Below are 14,925 nucleotides of genomic sequence, written 5' to 3' on the forward strand. Positions count from 1 at the left end.
GTATTGAAGGTGCACTCATAGGTAGGTCAGTGATGATTGACTTTGGAATTTAAGCTGGGAAGGAATGTGACTTCATGAGAAAGGTAAGCTGCTAAGCTTTACTGTGTTGATCGATGGATTATACATACCAGTAGAGGCACATGGGAACAAGTCTCAAATTCTTGGCATTTCATAAAATGAAAGATCCAGGGACCTCTCTTTCCTCTTTATCTCCCACATTCTACTTTGCAGTAATTCTTCCATTCACACTCAGCTCATCATTTCCAGAACATTCTAAGGCCTTTCATCATAGTAACATTTTGAATCCACTAGTCCCTCAATTCTCTTTTCCCTTTCCTGCTTTCCTGTCTCTACAATTCCTATTCAACTGTCCCTTCCTTTTCAAAATTTTCTTTCAGTAACCCAGTAGAGTAAGGTTTTTTTCTCTTCTCAACCTGCCCACCCAGATCTTGATTCATGCTTTCATAAACCCCACGGAGTCAGTTTCTTGGACCAGGCTGCAAACTCTTTATGAGTCAGGGCTATAAGGCTTTTAATTCCCATGGCCCAAAACAAAATGGATAACTAAAAAATAATGTCTGAATAAATCAATAAGTGAATGAACCCTATCAGAGTCAATACCAACACCCAGTCTATCACAACACTTGGCAAATTTGACCTAGTGGAATCATTTGTAACATATAGAACTTTTTATTTTGTAAAAGAATTATTTATTAAAGTTTTAATTTTGTTATTATTATTTTTTTCTAATTTGCTATAGAGTACATGTGCCTAACAGAGAGAGAGAGAGAGAGAACATGACAACGTAAGCCACCAGGTATGGGACTCAAACCATAGTTGTCCATGTGGGAGTCCAACACCTTCACCACACCATGTGGTGGCCCTACTTGAGAACTTAAAAAAAAAAATCTAAGGGCATATCTCAGAGAATATCACTCAGAAGATTTAGAATGGGTTTCATTAATGCATGCTTAAGAAACGTTTCCAAGCAGTTTTGAATAATCAGTTCTATTTGAGATACCCTGGCTAATGAACCAACTCTGCCAGAAGCTGATTCAATGAGGAAAAGAATAATTTCTCTATCCTTTAATTTTCCTTAGAAAAAGATCCATTTTCCCACTGTTCTTTTTTTATAAAAGCTAGTCAATGGTGTAACAGTAAGATGTTCTAATTGACAGGATGGTACTTCTAGAAAAAGATTCCCCTTGGCATAAGTTTAGCCTATGCAACAAATTTCTGAAAGATATTTGCATGTGTGTGTGTGTGTGTGTGTGTGTGTGTGTGTGTTGGAGGGTTTGTTTATTAATGTGGAATCTTTTTGATGTTAAGTAAAGAAAATCAGATTTTTTAAATGTAAAGAAATTAAAAAGAAATAACCCATTGACTTTTTTTTTTTTGAGAGATTTTTCACTGTAGGGCGCGTGCGCTCGCCAGACAGACAGAGACATAGAGACAGAAAGCGAGAAATCACCCCCCAGGGGGGATGGTCACGCCGCAATCCCTTCTCCTCCATTCTCCTCTCGGGATCTTGGGCACGCACGCACACGCGCCCGGCGTGAGTTTTAAGCCACCGGGTCCGGGACTGCGGTCGGCCACGTGGGAGTCCAGCGCCATAGCCATTATGCTAACTGCTGGCTCCCACCCATTGACTTTTGTAAGTAGTAGGTCAATGTCCAGGAGCAGGGCTGGCTTTAGGCAAAACTATACATCGGGGATTCATTCAAACAAAATATTAGGACTCAGAATGTCTACAACATTCTGACCTATTTTCACTGGTTTCCTTTTGGGAGAGAAGTATATCCAGATAGGGCTAGGCTTATATTCTCTGCCAGCTTATGGACCCTGAAGGAAAGAAGGTGCCCTTTTTTATCCATAAAAATTCTAGGATTCAGGCCAATTTATCTAATGTATATCACATGGTCAATGGAATGCTCTGATTAACCAGAGCTAAGGGGTGCTGTTAGGCCACCAGTATCCCATGTACAAAGAGAGTAGATTCCATGAAGGAAAATTGAAGTGTTTGTACCAGAAATGTTGATTGCTTGGAAAGGCAAAACCTGTCCACTGTAGTGACCTTTACATAAAATGTGTAGGTTTGTACTACCCCAAATGCCTCCAAACCAGTGTTGCTTTGACTCTGTAGATTGTGATCATCCTTTCCATCTGTGGCATCTTATATTAAAATACTCAAATAGTTAACAGAGTAAAGGTGAGGTTATATTGGCCCATGTTTCTTGACTTGGTGAAGCTAATCTACTATGGGACTAAATACTCTTTTCATCTGCTTGTGTTCCAGACTAGTAGGAGGCAGCAATTTTGCCTAAGAAAATTTCCTGAACAGACCCAAAATTCCCCTCCTGTGGGCTGTTGTAAATTCTCGTGGGAATAGTGTTAGCGAACCTTTTTCTCTACAGATTTACAGTCATGATTTCCCAGTGTTTTGTGTGTTTTTTTTTTTTTCAGTAATAAAGCTGTTATTTTTATCTCTACTTCTCTGTCTTGTATTTTATTCTCAGTTGATTCCAAGGCTAGAGGGAAGGAAAAGGGGATATTATTTGTCCTCCAAAGCCCAAGTCTGTAGTTTTAGAGAAATAGGCTTTTATGTCATTCATATGTTGAAACTTAAAATGCATATTGGCCTCAAAAAATGAAAAACCAGAATATTTCTTTCATCAGAGTAAAAAAATCCCTTTCCATTTTAGGAAAGTGAAAGTTTACTATATTCTTACTATATACCTAGACACATAGATGACAGTACACATAGATGACATAGAGATTAGAGACTACATAGGAACATTTGCTTTAAAAGCCATAGCTTGGTGGGACCAGCAGTTGGCATAATGGCTGTGACACTGGACTCTCTTGTAGTTGACTGCGGTTCAAGTCCCAGACCCAGTGGCTTAAACTCATGCTGGGTGCATGTGTGTGCATGTGCATGCCCAAGATCCCAAGAGGAGAATGGAGGAGAAGGGATTGCGGTGTGGCCATCCCCCCTGGGGAGTGATTTCTCGCTTTCTGTCTCTCTGTCTCTGTCTGTCTGGTGAGTGCATGAGCCTTGTAGAAAAGGAAAAAAAAAAACAAAACCCATAGTTTGATATGACCCCATAGTGGCTAAAGGAGCCAGAATCCCATATGGCTGACTGTGATTCAAATTCTGCCCCAGTTGGTTTGAAAGACATTCTGAGTGCATGTGTGTGCATGTCCAAAGTCCCAATAGGATGGAGAAATGGAGAACAATGGATTGTGGCTCGATTATGCCCAGGTGCTTTCTCCCTCTCTCTCTCCCTCTCTAATGAGTGCATGTGGCCTCTGGCAATTAAAAATAAAGATAACTATGGCTAATGTGTCTATCTGTGCAGGATATACAGAGGAGGTATATGACAGGAGGTCTTGGGAAAGAACTGTGGCACTGTTATTAAATGCAGGGAGCTCTGAGACAATTACTATTTGTGGCCAACTCATTTTGCTAGCTTTGATAGAATGATCATTATGCGAACCAAGCTGCAAATCTAATACCTGAGAAGAAGAATTTAATTGTGCAAATACAAGATGAACATCAGCAAGAAGAGCTCTAGATTGTAATTAACTTTAGATGACTCTTAAATAGAACCACAACATAAAAAAATAAAAAAGGTATTTATGTCCTTGAGAACATTAGTAACATACAAAAGAAGCTCATGCATACAAAAATTCAGTATCTTCTGTGGTTTGTATTTGTTTATATGTGCTTAAATAAATGTAGAAGAATCTTAAGATAGTGGATTGTGTGGGACCAGCAGATGGTATAATGGTTACATCACTGTACTCCCATGTAGTTGACTGAAGTTCGAGTCTCAGACCTGGCGGCTTAAAACTCACATGTGTGCGCCCGCCCAAACTCTCAAGAGAAGATTGGAGGAGAAGGGATTGCACCATGATCGTCCTCCCTGAGGGATGATTTCTCTCTTTCTGTCTCCCTGGTGAGTGCATGTGCCCTATAGCAAAAATTTCTTTCTGAAAAAAAAGATAGTGGGTTGTGTATCAGAGTTAGTATTTTTAAATGATTATGTGTTGGGGCCAACAGCTGGTGTTGTGGATAAGGTACTGGACTCCCATGTGGTTGACCATGGTTTGAGTCTTAGACCCAGAGGCTTAAAATTCATGCTGAATGCATGTGCGTGCATGCCCAAAATCCCAAGAGGAGACTGGAGGAGAAGTGATTGTGGCCTGGTCATCACCACGGGAGGTGATTTCTCACTTTTTCTCTTTCTGTCTCTCTGGGAGTGCATGTTCTCTATGGCAAAAAAAATACCTAAAAAGAAAAAAAAAAGCTTGTGTTTCAGAGACTGAGCATTCATTTAATGAATCTTCTCTCTAAAGCAGAATCACATTGAAAATTATGATATATATATTTTTAAATATTTATTAACAGGGCCAGTAGGTGGCATGGTGGTTGAGGCACTGAACTCTCACATGACTAACTATGGTTTGAGTCCTGGACCTGGCAGCTTGCTTTCTCACTTAACCTCTCTCTATGTCTGTCTCTGGTGAGCGCATGTGCCCTGTAGCATATTTTAGAAAGTAATGATGACAAATAAAATTATTAAAAAAAAAAAACTTACTAACAATCTTTCACTCTTGCTTTTAAAATCCCCCCTGGCAGAACATTCACTCCACGCCTGACCTAAATCCAAAATTCAATTGTCTTTGTCTGCTTTGTCTTTTTGTATCATTGGTGAAGATAGCTACTGGTCTCCATATTAAATATTTCATATTCTAGATCAGTATTGTTCAATAGAAATAAAATGTACATCGTATATGTCATTTTAGAAGTTTTATTAGCTATAATAAAAAATAAAAATGAACAAGTGAAATTAATTTTAATAATATATTTTAACCCAACATATAAACATACATTCAACATGTAATCAATATGAAAAGTTTATTAATGAACTATTTTATATTCTCTCTTTTGTACTGTCTTTTAAATTTTATGTATGCTTTTAAAGAATTATTTGTTTATTATTATTTTAAAATTTGCTAGAGGGCATGTGCACACGAGAGAGAGCGAGAGAGAAAGAGAGAAAGAGAGAGAGAATGAATGGGTGAAAGCAAGCTTCCAGGTCTAGGACTTGAACTGCGGTCGACTATACGAGAGTTCACCTTTAACTACCAGGCCACCAGCTGTCCCCAACTTGATGCATATTACTAGTACATCTAGATTTAGACCAACCACCTTTGAAGTACTACAAGTGTCATAGATGGTGGCTATCATATTCAATTGTGCAGTTCTAGATGCCTATTTTTTTCATTTAGAATTTAGGTGAATATTAGGCTTAGATTTACTTCAGTGTACAGAAATCTCAAAATAATCAGGGCTTTCTAAAGATGGTAATTTATTCCTCTCTTGTATAAAGTTGGTAGGTGGTGGTCTGGGATTAGTAAGGTGTCAAAACTCTTGCTTATTTCTTCTCATTGCTCTGAATGTGTGGCCTCATAACCAGATTATATGACATCATTTTTCTTATTCCAGCTTCCCAATTCTGTGTTCATACATATACACATTTAAATGCCTAGTTATTAAATTTTTGTTGTCTTGTGTCCAAGAAATGTTATCATATTGATTAAGAATTTTTCTAAATATCAAACTATCTTTTGGAGAAAAACATGAGCCAAATAGGGGCTAGCCAGGTGGTGTGGTGGTTAAGGTGCTGGACTCCCATATGGCTAACCACAGTTCAAGTTCCTGACCTAGCAGCTTGAAAATCATGGGCACACATGTGTTTATGCCCAAAATCCTGATAGAAGAATGGAGGAGAAGATATTGCAGTATTATCATCCCTCCTGTGTGTGCGTGTGTGTGTGATTTATCACTTCCCTCTCCCAGCAATCAAGCTTACTCTGTGGCAAAAACCTAAACAAACAAACAAACAAACAAACAAAAACAAACAAAAAAACTTTCCTTAAGTGGTCCATCTATGGGATAGACTCATTTTGTCCTTTTTGGCATATTTCTTTGTAATGTTTAACTATTTCTGTTGGCATCTTTTTTCCTTCTGTACATATCTAGAAAGCAAGAATCTATATTGTATTGTTTTTATGTTTTTTCAGAAACAACTTTGGTAGAGTATTTGAATAGACAGATATTTGATATTCCTAATTAAATATACCCCTACTTTAAAGCTATGAAATCAACTGCATATATCCAAAGGTTAATATTACAGTTAATACAAAAGACTCAAATCTATACTGTTCCTGCTTTTTTTTAAAGCCAATTTGTTTACTCTCTCAAGGCATTTGTTATAGTTGCAATGAAAGTTCTCTCTTCCTCCTTCCCTCCTCAGTCTATATTAACTTCTAGTCCAGCAAAAAGCATCACTGTGTCCAGAAAATTAAATCGTGTAGAGGCTTGAAGGTTAATGATAAGTAAAAGGATTGCCAGTTTAGGTTTTCTGGCATCTTAGAATGACTTCAATGATCTAAATAGGTACAGAAATTTTTCAAAATGAATTCTTTCATATTTGTTTTACTTTGGTCAATGTATACATTGGTTTATTATTATTTTAAAATTTGCTAGAGGGCATGTGCACACGAGAGAGAGCGAGAGAGAAAGAGAGAAAGAGAGAGAGAATGAATGGGTGAAAGCAAGCTTCCAGGTCTAGGACTTGAACTGCGGTCGACTATACGAGAGTTCACCTTTAACTACCAGGCCACCAGCTGTCCCCAACTTGATGCATATTACTAGTACATCTAGATTTAGACCAACCACCTTTGAAGTACTACAAGTGTCATAGATGGTGGCTATCATATTCAATTGTGCAGTTCTAGATGCCTATTTTTTTCATTTAGAATTTAGGTGAATATTAGGCTTAGATTTACTTCAGTGTACAGAAATCTCAAAATAATCAGGGCTTTCTAAAGATGGTAATTTATTCCTCTCTTGTATAAAGTTGGTAGGTGGTGGTCTGGGATTAGTAAGGTGTCAAAACTCTTGCTTATTTCTTCTCATTGCTCTGAATGTGTGGCCTCATAACCAGATTATATGACATCATTTTTCTTATTCCAGCTTCCCAATTCTGTGTTCATACATATACACATTTAAATGCCTAGTTATTAAATTTTTGTTGTCTTGTGTCCAAGAAATGTTATCATATTGATTAAGAATTTTTCTAAATATCAAACTATCTTTTGGAGAAAAACATGAGCCAAATAGGGGCTAGCCAGGTGGTGTGGTGGTTAAGGTGCTGGACTCCCATATGGCTAACCACAGTTCAAGTTCCTGACCTAGCAGCTTGAAAATCATGGGCACACATGTGTTTATGCCCAAAATCCTGATAGAAGAATGGAGGAGAAGATATTGCAGTATTATCATCCCTCCTGTGTGTGCGTGTGTGTGTGATTTATCACTTCCCTCTCCCAGCAATCAAGCTTACTCTGTGGCAAAAACCTAAACAAACAAACAAACAAACAAACAAAAACAAACAAAAAAACTTTCCTTAAGTGGTCCATCTATGGGATAGACTCATTTTGTCCTTTTTGGCATATTTCTTTGTAATGTTTAACTATTTCTGTTGGCATCTTTTTTCCTTCTGTACATATCTAGAAAGCAAGAATCTATATTGTATTGTTTTTATGTTTTTTCAGAAACAACTTTGGTAGAGTATTTGAATAGACAGATATTTGATATTCCTAATTAAATATACCCCTACTTTAAAGCTATGAAATCAACTGCATATATCCAAAGGTTAATATTACAGTTAATACAAAAGACTCAAATCTATACTGTTCCTGCTTTTTTTTAAAGCCAATTTGTTTACTCTCTCAAGGCATTTGTTATAGTTGCAATGAAAGTTCTCTCTTCCTCCTTCCCTCCTCAGTCTATATTAACTTCTAGTCCAGCAAAAAGCATCACTGTGTCCAGAAAATTAAATCGTGTAGAGGCTTGAAGGTTAATGATAAGTAAAAGGATTGCCAGTTTAGGTTTTCTGGCATCTTAGAATGACTTCAATGATCTAAATAGGTACAGAAATTTTTCAAAATGAATTCTTTCATATTTGTTTTACTTTGGTCAATGTATACATTGGTAGACAGTGGGCTCTTTGGTCTGTTTGAGAAGGGGGAAGGGAGAGGAATCAGTGAGAGAAATAAAATGTCGTGTAGTCAGATCAATGGGAAAGAATCACCTTGTCAGTTTGAGCCGTGCCCTTAGCTTCTCAGCTAGATTGGGTAACTCCCTGGGGACATGGTCCCTCACTCAGACTTCTGTCTTTGGCTCTCAGGAGTGCTCCTGCCACATGGTTGTTATTCGACAAGTGTGTACTGTATAGTAAGGAACAATTATGACTTCCGTATTATAGACACCCAGGAAATAATGCATGAAATACTACCAATTCCCTTTTTTTTTTCCTTTTTTTCCCTTTTTTTTTCTTTTTGAGAGGTTTTTCCTATAGGGCACATGTGCTCGCCAGAAAGACAGAGAGAGATAGAAAGCGAGAAATCACCTTCCAGGGAGATAGTCACACCACAATCCCTTCTCCTTCATTCTCCTTTCACTTAGCACTTTTACTTTTTCCTAATTCAAATGAAATGATTATTTAATTCATCCACAATCCTTGTTTTGAATGCGTCAGTTATTTGGGTTGTCATTAACATTTTTCAAACTGGATATTCCATTTAATGAAATAAAAGCTCATTTCTTTAAGGGTTTTTAAATATTCTTTTGATTTTATCACTAATTTTCTTACTGTCAATTGTTTCTACCTTCAATTTAAATTAGTTGCTATGCATTAGGAATGTTATTTGTGTCATAAATACAGAGGCTCAAGCGTGAGCTTTAATACTTCTTGATGAACAGTTATAATGAGAGACTGACAAATGTTTCAAATTACAAGATTATTAGTTTTATTTTTCCTTAATAATAGAATATCTCTATCTTCTCCAATTATCTTTAACATCAGAGCATATTTACCAGGAGTTTTAATTTAGAATTTCACCACAAAATATCTTTTGATTAGTATTGTTATTTTCAAGCTTTTTTTTGGTTATTCCTTCATATTTTAAAAAATGATAAAGGAACCCAAAGAGCTTTTGTTTTGTGAATTATAACAATTTATATTTACCATATTATAGTTAAAATTCAGGGACCAGCAGTTGGCTTAATGGCTAAGTCACTGGACTCCCATGTAGTCAACTGTGGTTCGAGTTCCGGACCCGGTGGCTTAAAAAAACGCCAGGCCCATGTGCATGCGTGCCCAAGATCCCGAGAGGAGAATGGAGGAGAAGGGATTGTGGTGTGGCTATCCCTTCGGGGGGGGGGGCAGTGATTTCTCGCTTCCTGTCTGTCTCTTTTTGGCAAGTGCATGCATTCTATAGCAAAATCCTCAAAATTAAAACCTTAGTTGAGGAATATGACATAGTTTTATATGAAAAAAATTCTTGGGACCAGCAGTTAGCATAATGGCTATGTCACTGAACTCCCATGTAGTCGATCAACCACAGTTCAAGTCCTGGACCCTGTTACTTAAACTCACGCCGGGTGCGTGTGCATGCATGCCCAACATCCTGAGAGGAGAATGAAGGAGAAGGGATTGCGGCATGGCCATACCCCCAGGGGGTGATTTCTTGCTTTTTATTTCTCTGTCTCTCTCTGTCTTTCTGGCGAGCGCATGCACCCTATAGCAAAAATCTCTCAAAAAACATTTCTTATATGTCTGGTTTACAAGAAGATATCCTGAATTGTCATACTGTTTTCTTATTCGATCTGTTACAAAATCTCAGGTCACATCACTTCTGGGAAACTCCACTGTGCATTCTTGAGAGACTGAGAATGAAAAGACAGATAGCATCTTAATACTGGGTTGTCAATGATGCATTTTTGCATAGAAAAATATGTCGTGACTTTTCTGACAACCCAATGTTATTATGAGAATCCCAAAAGTCACCACATACCAAGAACCACTGATTTAGAACAATATTTCGTCTATGAAGAAAAAAAAGATGTAATATAATTGCAAGTGAATGAATTTAGAATTATAGGATTAGAAGATATTCTATTAGTTATTGGGACATAGTTTAAAAATAGATATTAAAATATTTCTTTGCTTTTAAGTTGTAAAGGTAGAGATTAGTTTTAGAATTCTGAAAAAGCCACCATGTGTTTGACATTATTGAGTGCCAATAACACAAGGATATATATACATGTGTGTATTTATACACACACACATGCATTGAGCAGACAGAACTTCAAAGCATAATAGTGTTCAGAAGTTGTCATTTGTAACCTTACTACTTTAACTAGTACCACCACCACATTACCTGATAGAATGATTGTATAAGTAGAAAGAACTCAAAGGTTTTGAGTTCTAACTTCAGAACTGACTAGTTTTATGAATTTGGGCAAGTTGCTTTATTCCTCTAAGCCTCAGTGTCCTCACTTATGAAATGAGAATAAAAGTACTACCATAGCAGAATTGTAAGGGTGTGTGTGTGTGTGTGTGTGTGTGTGTGTGTATGTGTGTGTTTGTATGAAGTCAGAGAGCCAAGAGCTGTGCTTCTAAGGCTTAAGCCTCTACCTTAGAACTTAGCATGAATGTTGATGAACAGTGATGTTGAATTCCACCTGGGGGCAGTGGTGAACTGTGTAAGTAGGTGGGGAGGGGGGGTGGCAAATCTTAGCTACGCATGGTTACAAAGACCCTAGTGAAAGAACATCAGATCAGATCCAAGCATAAAATAGCAGTGCATCAGAGGAGCGAGCAGATCAGAGCAACTGCAAGGTAAAGAGATACAGAAACTGGATGAACGCAGATTGTTCTTGCTATAGAGCAAGCTTCCAGGTCACAGAGGTGAGAGTCAGATCAAGGCCAGGAATTAGGAACAGTTAAGGGTCTAGAGAGGATGACTAGGATCTTGAAAAACCTCAGGCCCAAGTTAAGCTTGAGAGGACTCAAACACTCTGAGGCCATAATCTGGGCCAGGCGCATAAACCCTGGTAGATCCGAAAGACAATCTGTCCCAGTGCGTCTACAGAAAGTGGAGCAGGGTGGGAAGCTTTTACCGTGCTTCCACCAGACACTAGGTGGATCCATCCAGAGTAAAGTGACTATTCCTTCTTCTTTTCCCCTCTTACCTTTTAATGGTGTAACAGAAATGTTCTTTCCTCTGGAGAACGTGTTTCATATGGAAGAAGTAAGGGAAACTAACCTAGGGTGGATAACTTGCCTGGTTGCCTAGAAGTAAGGGTTCCCTGTGCTGTAGGACTTTCCATTTTAAAAGTGGAAGAACTCCAGGCAAACTAGACCAGTTGGCTACCCTGCCACCCCAGTCTAAAGGAACACCCATGTTACCCCAACTTGGGCTGATGGAAGTCTTTCCCAGAACATTCTCAGAGTTATCAGCAAAGACGGTTCTATTACTTCTGGGTGGACTAAGTTGATGGGATGGATGTTGTGATTTGTCATAGGTCGTTTCAACCACAGTGAGGAGAAAATCTGAGAGATAAATCCCTGTCCCTGATGAAGATCTCCATCCAGCTGAGCCTGAAACAAGCACCACTCAGGAAAGTTTTGGCAACATAAATTTATAAATCCATCTTTTGCATGAGTCTGGATTTGGTGTCTGGCCTGGCTTAATATAGTAGTTACTTGGAATAGAAGGCAGATAAAAATTGCAGCATGAACTTAACCGACATTTTAGCTACCAGAAGACTCTGTCACTTTATGAGACCTTAAAGCTGACTGAGTTAAAAGCTGTAATTCAGAACAGCCTAAATGAAAAATTGCTCTGCCTTGACCATATCATGTGAGTGTCTTTCTTATGTCTTTATGTGTCAGTTCACATGACCTTCTTTTACTAGATTCACCTGTTTCTTGAATTCTGCTGTGTGTTGTCAGTACTCTAACCGTTCTCAGGGTCTCCTCTCTCCTCATCTCAGTTTTCCTTGCACTACACCTTGCTCTGATTCTCCAATCACGTTTCCTCTTGTTGCCTGCTAGTGTTAAATTCTCCATGCCCTGCCAGTCTTTCTATGCTCTTCGCTGCACACTGTTGTCTCTGCTCTACCTCTCTGCTCTCTGACTAGCTGCTCTCGGCTATTCCTACTAAGCCTAGCCTGCCCTGCTCTTGGTACCAGGAGGGAATGAGAAATAATGAATGGACCTTTGGCTTAACTGTTGACTGACTGGATATTGTCCTTGGTTGCAAAAGCCTGTTTTTGTCATTATTGGAAACATGGCCCTCCTCTAAATAATACTTTCAGACTTTTTTTGTGCTTTAGTGATCAAGAGCATTCTCTCCCATGCCACATAACTTTGGGTAGTTGAGTGAGGTAGGTACTAGGGAAGGGGGAATTTGTAAAATAGGTTTGTGAAAATGCTGAGTCAGGGCTGAGTTAGGAAGATGCTACCACAGCTCCAGTATTCAAATTTTAGTGCATGTAAGAATAACTTGAGGTGCTTATTTAAACTCCATATTCCGGAGCCCATCTGTAGTGAATCTGATTCAGCAGGTCTGAAGTGAAGCCCAAGAATAAATATCTTAAGCAAGAACTTCAAATGATTCAGAGGTAACTATTACAGACCATACTTTGAGAAACCTTCCTCCACAGTGTGTCCTGTACATTTATTTGGGGGAAAAGAAAGACCCTGAAAATCTGAATGTAACAATACATACATGTAAGGTGGATTACCATTGTGGTTTCCAAATGCCTTTTGGTTCTTTTATGATACTTGGATGTTTTCCTTAAGCAGTTTGATAAGCTTGAGTCAAGATGAAGAAATATGGCAGGAACTACATCCATTGCATAACATTCCACAAGCCCCCAAGAGTGTTAAGAGCTTGTTGGAATTTGGTGACCTGCCCCAATCATGCACATTGTGGAACGTCTTGAGGGAGCTTATTCTAGAGAAAATCTTTGCAGACCTATATTTAGATTTATTCAGCTCAGCGAAGAGCCAGTTCTGGAAGTATCCATTCAGGGTTGTATGGGAGCACAGGCCAAGTCCCTGAAATTGTGAGAAAATCATTCAGAAAATGAGTGCATTCCAATCTGACATGTACCTAACTGTGGTGTTCTTCAGCTGGCACTGTCACAGACCGGTTGGAAGGAAGCCTCAGGGTACATTGATTTGTATTCTGAAAGGATGGGAACACCCCATGAGGACAAGGGCTCCTAGAACCAAGATGATGGTGTCGTGGTTGAAGTGTACTGGAAATCACAGTACTTCCAGCATATCTCAAGAAGTCTTGGCTTGGTTGCCGGCTTCTGGACAGAGTTCAGGAAACCCACAGGCTTTACTATGGGGGCAAAATGGCTGTTCTGAGGTAGATTACAAATTCTGAGACCTATAGGGAAAAAGTGTATGTGTTACACTCAGGAGGTGATAGTCTCCTGGTGAAACTGAATATTTATCATAGGTAGCTGCTTCTTAAGGTTGACCACTGATTGTTTCAATGCCAGTGGGGCAACAAAGTTTGCTGTAGTATTTGACTCATAAGGATGCCATTGACTTTGAGAGCAATGAGCATGGAGTTACATGTATTTTTTTTTTTTTTAAGAGAGATTTTGGTTATAGGGCATACGCACTCGCCAGAGAGACAGACAGAAAGCAAGAAATCACCCCTCAGGGGGGATGACCACATTGCAATCCTTTCTCTATTCTCCTCTCAGGATTTTGAACACAGTAAGCACATACAACCAGCATGAGTTTAAGCTGCTAGATCTGGGACTCGAACCGTGGTTGACCATGTGGGAGTCCAGCAATGTAACCATTACACCATCTGCTGGTCCTGCATGTGGTATTTTTAGTATGTTCATATTTTGAGAAACACTGAGTAGAAGTGGATGTAGTCACTGGTTTTTCTTACTATGTTTATTGTTCTTAAAATTGCTTAGGTTGCTAGAATTTGATAAGGGAACTGCAGGGCGATAGATGCAGGTATTATGTGGCTCTATGATGAGACACATTCTTTAGCAGGATACTCACTCTCTCTTAGTAGGGACTTCAAAATTAACCAGAACTGATTTTTTTTCCTCTTCCTTTCTCCACGTGGGGATTATAAATGGTATTGTGACTGGCTACCCAAATGCAAAGAGGAAGAGAAAGCTGGAGTCAGTTCATTCTAATTGCATTACTTTAAGATGGTACCTAAAGAGGTCACTAAAGTCTGGGACTAACTCTACAGGTACCTGAGCTGGTATTTAAGAGGCATTGAATCAGCTTCAGTGATCTGGACAGAATCACAGCCATCTCCACTTAGATAGCTCAGATGGACTGACTGTTCAGAACTTCCTGAAACTCACCATCTAAGTGGCTTTATTCTGGACTGAAAGAACTAAATGAAATGAGCAAACGAAACCAAGACTAAGCTGTGACTCTACTATTGCCACTGACTTTTCCAGATCTAGCCATTACCCCTGGGCATCCTTCATAGTTCACTTCAGTTTAGCTGTGGAGGATTCCATATAGCAGTCAAGCAGGAGACTATATTTATTTCACTGGAGAATTTTATGTATAATCCTTCTAAAGAGATAGTTTATGAGAAATTTTGAGTTTCAAGTCACCTGTGTCAAAATGACTTGAAGGGACCAGCAGTTAGTGTAATGGCTATGTCGCTGGACTCCCATGTAGTCAACCATGGTTTGAGTCTTGGACCCAGTGGCTTAAACTCATGCCGGGTGCATGTGCATGCGTGCCCAAGATCCTGAGAGGAGAATGGAGGAGAAGGGATTGCAGCGTGGCCATCCTCCCTGGGGGGTGATTTCTCACTTTCTGTCTCTCTGTCTCTCTCTGTCTGGTGAGGGCATGCACCCTATAGCAAAAACCTCTCCAAAAAAAAAAAAAAGAAGAAAAAAAAATGACTTGAAGTACAAGGCAAAGATTTTGGCTAAAGTAAGGCGCCATCCAACAGATTACACAGTCTTACATTTCTTTAAAATTATTTGGCAGG

The 14,925-nt window shown here is 38.9% G+C and overlaps 1 pseudogene; it reads left to right on the forward strand.

Annotated features, from left to right (window-relative positions):
* Window positions 1-12,984, forward strand: part of LOC102479248 (60S ribosomal protein L6 pseudogene) — a 20,354-nt pseudogene extending 7,370 nt beyond the window's left edge.
* The last annotated feature ends 1,941 nt before the right edge of the window (window positions 12,985-14,925 follow it).

Source organism: Tupaia chinensis, unplaced genomic scaffold (assembly GCF_000334495.1).
Source record: "Tupaia chinensis unplaced genomic scaffold, TupChi_1.0 Scaffold000133_1, whole genome shotgun sequence".
NCBI classification, from domain to species: domain Eukaryota; kingdom Metazoa; phylum Chordata; class Mammalia; order Scandentia; family Tupaiidae; genus Tupaia; species Tupaia belangeri.